The sequence below is a fragment of the Phragmites australis genome, chromosome 1 (assembly GCF_958298935.1).
Source record: "Phragmites australis chromosome 1, lpPhrAust1.1, whole genome shotgun sequence".
In the NCBI taxonomy this organism is placed as follows: Eukaryota; Viridiplantae; Streptophyta; class Magnoliopsida; order Poales; family Poaceae; genus Phragmites; species Phragmites australis.
Window position 1 is genome coordinate 1,725,529 of NC_084921.1, and position 10,236 is coordinate 1,735,764.

Below are 10,236 nucleotides of genomic sequence, written 5' to 3' on the forward strand. Positions count from 1 at the left end.
GGGGTCTTATGCTTTTAAGGATTGACTATGTCTCGAGTGCACATTCGCACCGGATTCTCCGATGCTGGCTTCTACGACCACTTTGAGTCGCCAGCAATCGCTTTCGAATCACATCCGAAGATCACGTTCGTTCAAAACTATGATTTTCCGCTGGGACGGTTAGGGTGGATTGATCCACACCGGTATTCTCGAGTCCAGCCCATTGGACACGTAGCGTGAGGTGGGACACCTTGAATGGGATCCAAGAAGCCCAATGTTCTATAGTTCATGGACATCGACAGCGACACGAGTGGTGACGACGGCTCCGTCAACAACTAGAGCAGCCGAACAGATCGATTCATGTTTATGACTAAAGGAACCGAGGTCCCAGCTGTCGATTCGATGGTGGTAGATCCAAACGCCATGATGAATAATGGCATGAAAATCCTTGAGGATCCAGCAGCAACGGTCGCCAACACCGGTAATGCTGGAGAGATACTGCATGGGACATTTGCAGCCGGAGCTCTATACACTCCTAATACCATCGATCATCGACGAACTGTAGGAGGACCAGTGTCTCCTGGTCTTCAACGACGGCTTCCAGTGGGCACGTCTCCACCAACACCAATCCTGAGATTGAGGGATGAACTCCCTCAGGGCAACCATCACAAGGCTTCACTGGCTCAACTGTAGCCGAACCTCGGTAGTGGCGTTTTTAGCACTCTAGATGCTAATGTCCAAGGAGCTCATCTAATCCTTCGATCCCTTCCAAAGTTAGATCCGACGAATCCTTTAACCCTTATAGTTAATCAGGACAGGACCCAACTCGATACGGCTCAGATCCAAATTGCTCGAGCAAACAATGCTAGCGCCTCTAGGCCCCTGAGTCGACAAGGTGCTGGTTCGAGGAGTCACGAACGCGGACACTCTCGAGTAGAAGGGTCACAAGTAGGCAACTCAGGAGGTCAACCTCTAGTACAGTCCTACAGGTCAAACTGCAATTACCCCATCCACGAGCGTAGGAATTAGGAAGATCTAAGGAACCTCATCGCTCACAACAAACGTGACTTGCGAGAGTTTATCAACAACAACCGTGAGGAGCGTCGTAAGAATGATCGACGCTACAACAATCGTAGATCTCCAGGATGGAACGATCGATGTGACTCCCCTATTCAAAGGGACAGATGTGACAATCCTTCTCCTCCACCTCCTGAGGAATTTGATGGATGTTGCGAAGCCTTCGTCCTAGAGCTCTGCTCGATACGGTGGCCCAATAAGTTCAAGACGGGCCCGATCCAAAAGTATGATAAGAAGATCAACCCCAACGAGTGGTTACAGATCTATACCACAGTTATCCGAGCAGCAGGTGGAAATAACAAGGTAATGGCCAATTACCTGTTAACCGCGCTTGATGGACCGGCAAGGTTATGGTTGTTGAACCTGCCTCTCAACTCGATCCAATCATGGGCCGAGTTGAAGTCTCAGTCCATTGCCAACTTCCAAGGTACTTTCGAGTGCTCAAGAACGGAGAACGATCTTCATCAACTGAACCAAGGAAAGGACGAGTCTCTCTGAGACTTCATTCGATGATTCAATGACCAGTGAAACACGATCCCAGATATTTTTGACGAATCGGTTATCGTCACCTTCAAGATAGGTGTCAAGAACATAGATCTAGTCGGGAAGCTTGTTGCCCGAAAGATCCAGACGGTCAAGGATCTCTTTGAGTTGGTTGATAAATCTGCAAAGAAAGCCAAAGCTCATGCACATGCCAAAAACCCTCAGCCTAGCAAGGATAATCCCGAGTCCTCAAAGAACGTGGGGAAGAAGGGCAAGCTTGGTGACAAGCGTAAGGGTCCGAATACGACTATAGTTGTGGTCGATAGGAGATGGGCGAACGAGGAATGACATTTTTCAAGTTGCTAAAGAAACACGACCAGTTCGAGTGGACGAAAGAAGCAGAGAATGCCTTCAATGACTTAAATAGGTACTTATCGTCTCTGTTAATTCTTACCCCGCCTAATGAAAAAGAGGAGCTCTTTTTTACATTGCAGCTACCTCGCAAGTTGTAAGCACAATTCTGGTGATCGAATAGAAATTACCCGAGAAAAAAGCCAAAGTCCAGAAACCTGTTTACTACATGAGAGAAGTCCTACACAATGCCAAACTACGATTCCCGCAAATGCAATCTTGATATCTTTCCGGAAGCTACGATACTATTTTCAAGCGCATAAGGTCATTATCATGACGACGCATCCACTGAAGGACGTCATACGCACTAGGGAGGCTAGTGAATGAATCGCCCAATGAGCGCTTGAATTCAATGAGTTCAACGTACACTATGCAAAATGCACAAGCATGAAGTTGGGAGTACTAGCGGAATACATCACCGAATGTACAAGCGTTGACGAATTTAAGCCAAATGTGGTCGAGGACCACTGGATGCTTTTCTTTGATGAATCGCTCACACTTCAAGGCTTGGGGGCTGGCATCATACTCAAATCTCCAACAGGGGACGAACTCATGTACGTTGTTCAATTATATTTTAAAGCTTCCAACAATGTTGCAGAATATGAGGGACTGGTAAATGACCTTCGCATAGCTGCGTTACTTGGAATCAGGTGACTTCTCGTGAAAGGGGACTCATAACTAATCGTAAACCAAGTGCAAAAGGAGTACCAGTGCTCGTATGACAACATGGTGGCTTACTTGTACAAGGTGCACAAGCTTGAGGAAAAGTTCAAAAGCCTGGAAGTAATGCACATCGTAAGGAGTGATAATTGTGATGCAGATGAACTTGCTAGACTCACTTCTTCTCGAGCACTGGCGCCCATAGGAGTCTTCATTGAGAAACTCCTCAAACCATCTATCCCGATAGTTCGGTAAACGGATGCTGCCCATCCCGACCAGCAGTCTGGCCAGGTCAGCAGGCAGAAACCGTAAACATAGTAGCTGCACTACTTGAACGCGAGCTGACTTGGGTGACTCTGTACCAAGTCTATCTCAAAGGTCGAGACATCCTTGACGATGATACGTCTACAGAGAAAATTGCTTGTAATTCCAAGCTATATGCTTTGTTAGACGGTAAGCTCTATCGAAAGGGGGTAACATAATCTTAATAAAATGCACCACTCAGGAAGAGAGTAATAAATTATTGCTCGATATCCATGGAGGTATGTGTAGTAATCATGTGTCTTATCGCACTTTGGTCAGAAAAGCTTTTCGACAGGGATTCTATTGGCCAACTGCCCTCCAGTATGCTTCTGAGCTGGTCAAAAAGTGCAAGAGCTATCATTCTATTGGCCCAAGCTCTGCAAATAATTCTTCTTTCTTGGTCTTTCTCCATCTAGGACTTGGATATCCTGGGACCGTTCCCAAGGACCCAAGGCAGTTATAAGTTCCTATTCATAGCTATCAATACATTCACTAAGTGGATTGAGACTGAACCTATTGGGAAGATAACCGCAAAAGCAGCTAAGAAATTCATGAAGAGCATAATTACCCGATTTGGAATTCCACATCAAACAATTACAGATAACGGTTGCCAGTTCAAAAACGGTACCTTTATTGCATTCCGTGAAAATTCAACATTAAAACTTGTTTTGTCTCTATAGCTCACCCCCAGAGTAATGGTCAGGTTGAGCGTGCTAATAATATAGTCTTGCATGGCCTCAAAACTCAGGTTTTTGATAGGCTGAAGGCCTACTCGAAATGATAGGTGAAAGAGCTTCTCTTGGTACTATGTGTTGTTCGTACCTTGACTAACAGAGTCATCGGTGAAATTCCATTCTTTTTAGTCTATAGAGCAGAAACAGTGCTCCCGACTGAATTACAGTTCGGATCACCTCGAGTGGAAAACTACTCGGTGGAGGGGCGAAAGAAGTTATGAGCAGACAACATTAGTTTACTCGAGGAGTTCTAGTGATCGAGCATTCATTCGAGCGGCTAAGTATCAACAAGCGTTGCGCAGATATCATAGTCAGAAAGTCCAGCCCAGGAAACTCGCTACTGGAGATCTTGTCCAACGAAAGGTGCGGAAACAAGCCTGGTGCCATAAGTTATCACCTAAGTGGGAAGGACCCTATATAATAGTTGAAGTTACTCGACCTAAATCAGTACGGTTATCTACTCCAAATAGTGAGATACTCGAGAACTCGTAGCACATCGATCAACTCCGATAGTTCCATTCATAGATAAGGTAAGTTACAGATAAGTCGATTATATTTGATCAGATTAACCAACCTATTACAAACTTTTTCTCTCGACCTATGTGGCAATTAGTAAAGATCCACCATATCCAAGAGTTCAAAAGCCTGTGGACCCCTATTCGCCCTTGAACGAATTGAGAAACCTTCTGTATTCTTCCCTGGGGTGGCAGTTGATAACTCCAGGAATCGAACGTTGACCAACATAAGGGCTAGGAAAAATGGCCGATAGGAAAAATGGTTGACATGAAGACCCTGCTAGAGCTACTGACCGGCGCCGGCGAACCTGACGGACCCTCCGCGGGCCGCGGAGGAGATCTGACGGTTATCGACAGAAGAGACGACCACACTTTCTCTGCCACCAAGGGCTTAGGAGATTCATCGCTAAAAACTTCGTTAGCACCTTGGTCGATGATCTCGTCAGGATCATCACCGGCTTCATCCCTCTCCTGTGTCAGCATCACTCGCCACGTGGCATAAGCAGCAATGAAGTGCTGCATCCGCCGAGAGAGGGGCCGGCCATCCCCAATGATTCTTTGTGCTCTCTTCCTCTAGGCCCCTCACTCGATTCCTCCTCGTCGGAAGAAATGATGATGACGCCAAGTGGAACCATGGGAGAGGCTTCAGGGAGAGAATTCCCTCTCCTCTAGTTTTTTAGCTCAACTTGAGAGACGACGATGGATGGAGGCCATGGCTTCAAGCTCTACAAGTTCTACTAGGAAAGACAAAAGGAAGAAAGGGAGGAGACAGAGTGAAGATAAACGACCTCATGTCTCCTCTATTTATAGCTATGGGAACGAGTCATACTATGTAAATGGAGCCATCAAGATCCGAAACGATAGCATGTTTAAGAACGCCTCAGTCACGCTGCGCGCCCGGTGGAAGTAGAGGTATCGTGGGAGTGTTATGACCCATCTAATCTCTGCAAAGAGGGATTGATGGTCATTATGGCACGTCAAATCAAAGGTTACGGTAAAAATGAGCACAAATGGAAGTGGGTTTTTAATGCTCACCTACTCGTCTGCTCGAGTTTACTCGGTGACTATAGCATAGTTGTAACCCAAAGCTCGGGGGTTAAGGCCATCGAGTTTATGGTTGAGAACGGTATGTTGATGCTTACACTCTACTCTCCACTCGATCTCCGCATTGAGCAGAGAGTCGGGGGCTATATCATGCATTTTTTATGCTTATGCTCTACTCTCCACTCGGTTATCGCATCGAGTGCAGAGTCGGGGGCTACATCATACTTTTTCAATGCTTTTGCTTCATTTTTTTTGTCTGGTTATCATGCCATTCAGAAGGCTAGGAGTTACATCGTATAATATTAGCGCTCATGCTCCACTATCTACTCGAATCCAGTCATTGAGTAAGAGACAGAGGCCAAGTCAAGTATGTCGCATATGCTCTACTCTCTGTTTCGATTATCACATCAAACAGAGAGTCGAGGGCCACATCGCATACTTTTGATGCTAAGGCTTTACTCTTCATTCTGTTCGATCATCGGGTAGAAAGTCAAGGGCTATGCTTTATTCCTTTAATGGTACTGTATGTTCTTTATTACTCTCTACTTGAGAATTTTTCTCCTCGACCAGATAATCGGGGGCTACATAATATTACCATATTCTTTTATCTGGCTTTGCGTTGATCGCGTTGGATAGAACCAACAGAGGTATATGTTGGGTCGATGATGGACAATTACACCTCATAAGGCATAAAGGCATCGAGATTGTCAGACATCTCGTGCCTAATGGCCAACAAAGGTTCTAAAAGTCCTAGTCAGTCCCGTGTGTGCTCTTTGATGAGTTCTTATTTTTATGATTGATCAAATGCGTAAATCGGTAAAAAATTACAAAAGTCTATCATGTATTCTGTTTCTAGTTTTATACTAGTCTTTTCCTTATTTCTTTTTTGGCCGCCTCGAGTAATTACTCGAGGGTCGTGTATCTAATAGCTTGTTTAGTTGAGATTTCAGGAACTAGCAGATATTCGATAAGTGATCTTCGAGGATAAACACTTGCTAATCAGTTTTGAATCTACTTATGCTAACTCTATTTCATCGATAAGGAAATAGCAGGCGGTAGCATATTAGACAAGCAAAATAATAGTAGTGTTTACAGACATCTCCAAAGTACGGATCAAATCTAAATGTTTCGAGTCCTGCACCACGGACCATCAAGTAGATGGACTGCCTTCGCTTTCACCGTCGGAGATGTTAAGCCCCAAAGACTCGCCGAAAGCAGGGATCAGAGGTTCAACGCTTTCCATAATTTTTGTTGCCTCCTCTATAGGGCATCCAAAACCTACTGTCACCATCCCATCGAGGTGTCGAGATTGGGATCATAGCTGTTGAGGAGACCAAACATTGTTTTGACGCTGAGGGATGCCGACTGGGTCATACGGTCGAGGGTCTGCTCCTATAGCTCTTGGAGCGCTGTAACCGCAGCGTCTCGACCAGCCTCTGATTTCTTCGAAATGTCAGCCATTGCATCCCAATCAGCTTCCGCCTTCTTCAAAACATCAGCCATGGTTTTTCGGTCAATTCTAGCCTGCTTCAGGTCGCCTTGGAGTTTTCCCAGATATTTGTCCTTATTCTGGATGGTTTTTTTATTACTCATTAATATGGGTGTATTTTGTCCCTAATTACAGACTTGAGAACGAGAAAAATAGATAGGGATCGATTAGTAGTTACTCAATGAACGAATCACTTACTAGTGATCAAGGGGAGCACTAATGTTCGATTCTTGCTAAGCTAGAGGCGAGCTCCACATCCTTTTTCATTTGGCAGTTGCTATGGTCGACTTCAAATACCGGGCCTTGGTAGCACCCACTTCGGCATTTGCAGCCTTGATGAGGTCTTCTAGAGCCGCAAAAGGGTCTTCTGTTGAGGTTGATGCTAGCACCTCAGCCTTGTTGGTTTGTAGGCTTGAGCCAAAGACATCCATTGAGGCTACTCGAGGAGACGATGATGGAATAATTGTGGAGGCCATAGCCGAGTCGATGACTGGGCCACTTGCGATTTGCTCCTTTGACTTCTCCAGAAGTGGCAAACTGAAACAATTCCGCTTCAGAACATGTTTCTATGGTGCCTCGATCGGGCGTGAAGCCGGAGTGATGATATCGTGCAAATCTCTGCACACATTGAATGCGCATATACCCATCAGTTCAAATTTCTAAAGGTTTTTTTTAACTCTACTCGGAATTGGATGTCGACTAATCGAGTTTTTAGTCCTTTCTTAACCTTCGAGTGCGGTTAACAACAAGGCGCTTAACCTAATTATGTTTTCACTCGATACTCGGAATATGATCTGTTCTTACTTGATTCTCTCGACTGCAAGCCTGAACCACCTTATTTAACCAGGCTTAGACTTGATAGTACTCGAGTAAAAAATTGCAGAAACCCTTACTCCGGAACAGAGTTAAGGTGCTACTGTCGAATATCTAACTATGAGGTATATATATATATATATATATATATATATATATATATATATATATATATAAAGAATATACCATATACGGATAAGGCCGTGTGCATGTTTAACAACTCCAGATATTATGAAACCAGATCTACAATACCTGATACCCCTGGAGATCTAGCAGACGTATACTAGGAAGGTCTCGATTGGTTACCCAACTCGAGAACAACTAGTATCCCAGCTGGATTTATATGATCTTTCTTGGTAGACAAGATGAAGTATTTTTTATCAACTACGGCGAGGTAGGAAGTGGTCCAAGACCCCTATATACAAGACGATAACTCAAATCCTCGAGGGAGAGTCTCTTTTCCCAAAGGAGAACAACTCATCTGCAACATGACGCAAGCACTAGGGCCACAGGAGATACTCGGTGATTTTCTCATTAGTCTAGTTTAGATCCCATTTACTCTTGGTAATAGATCTAGACACCTTACTTATATTTGAGTGAATACAGATACATCATAGACCACACAGGATATAGGGTATTACTTCAATTGAGAACCCCAAACCTATATACATCGCGTATGACTCATCTCCTGTTCGATTCCTAAATCACGAAGACAACTCTATTATTCTTACAGACATATTTTCAGCAAGAACTCTTGACAATCATATTGCAGAAGTCAGGTCACATTATCGATCTCAACACATTCCCTGAAAACAGATCGCCACCTAGAGAGTGTGAAACGAGGATGAAGGCAGGCATCAGCTCCAGGTAGCCTGTCGCAGTTTTCACAAATTGAGCAACTGGCTAACCTGAATGCCACGCGAAGAAGACAGCAGATCCAGGCGGAATGCGTAGGGCATATATAAAACCATGCATGCTTTTTGCACCTGCTGTGGCCATGCTCCTGGCACATGCAGTACAGGTCCCATCCCATGCGCCATGAGGACTTTTAAACATCATCAAGCACAAGCTTCAGGGACATGCTTCCCTTGATGGTTATTTAAGTATATACCTATTCGACAAAAAGGGGAGCAACAATCATTAGCTGATCACACTGCAACAGTTATACTTTATTGAAAGAAGGAACATTACATGAGGAAATGCACGAGAGGCACAAGTAATTAAAAAACATAGATAGTTTACCAGTGCCACCCATGTTGTCTTTCTGAAATGATTAGAGCAAAAACAGAAATCTAGATGCATAATACTAGTTGACTGGGTTTCTGAGTTCTAAAAAATAACGTTGGGTTTTTTCAAGCTATTTGAAGTTTCAGACCAAACAGGGGGATAGGAAATGTTTGTTCAAGAAACTAAATGAAGATCACTGGAACTTGGATTCCAATAATGACATAAATTTACATGAAACAAACTGCTATCTATTTTGCTCCAGATGCTCACCAGAAAGTGGGACAATATGATGGTAATTTTTCAGACTTAGAATATAAGTGATAAAGTTGTGTTTGGATATGACCATTGGCAAAGGAGATTTATATCAACACTGCGAAACTAACATTATCAACTTGGCAAAGATGTAACATGCTTACTATTGTTGGCAGTGGCTAACTAGCAACTTATAGTTACCAGCTACTACTCTACATCACTACATTACAATCACAAGCAATTAATAGCAAGTTCAGTAAAACCATAGCATGTTTAGCCAGAGAGGACTACCATGCATTAGCTCCTCCATACTTAACACCACTAATCTGTGCCTTCCATCAGATATAATACTGTGATAAAATCAAAGCACTAACCACTCATGAAAGTACGATTTACATAACCGATGACCCTGTACCTACGCTCACAATGACCAAACACCTGCATATACCAAGCCTATTCATGCACCAAACTCATGTTCAAATCTGGATTTGTCCATGGAAACTTGGCCCATAGCATCATATTGATGTCCAACACATACAGGTACAGCCCAACAAGCAACATGGACCATCTGGCAACCTTGTGCGAGGCACATCTTCAGAAAAAAATGCAAGCTGCCTGAAATGCTGCAACTATTATCAATGAACTGAGACAGGCATTTCACCGAGCAGGTGGTCGACGCTGTCGGCAGTGCCCAACGTGGTGGTCTCAGCACGAGACCATTTCTTCGCTTGACTGCAATGGAATTGAAACTATCTACTTTATGATAGAACAATCTCGCCGAACGCAACGGTAGATGCAACAAAACCAACAAGATAACAAGTTCAAACAAGTAAAGAAACTCAGAAAGGAAGCACCAAAAAAAAAAGATTCCTAATCGGTAGTTGATCAAAATCCACCTGCTCGGCGCCAAGCCCGGGGCTGCGGTACCATTGGGCAGCTCAAGCTATCCCGGTGGCGAGCGACACCGGTCGCCTCGCCTCGTGCACCACGTCCACCACCGCCGCACGCGGTGCCCCGCCCTCAGCGTCGCATCGGCGCCGGAGACGTAGGAGCCAGCACGCGGTGCCGGTGATCGCCTCGCCCCCATCTCGGCGTGCACGGTGCGGCGGTTTACGCCTCGCCCCCACGCTCACATGAACTTTTTTTATTTGTATATTTCTTAAATCGAAAAATTGTAACAATAGACGTTCGTTTTGAAAAATAGAAAAATTGTTTTATTTGAACATTTTCAAAACGGGCACCTAATTCA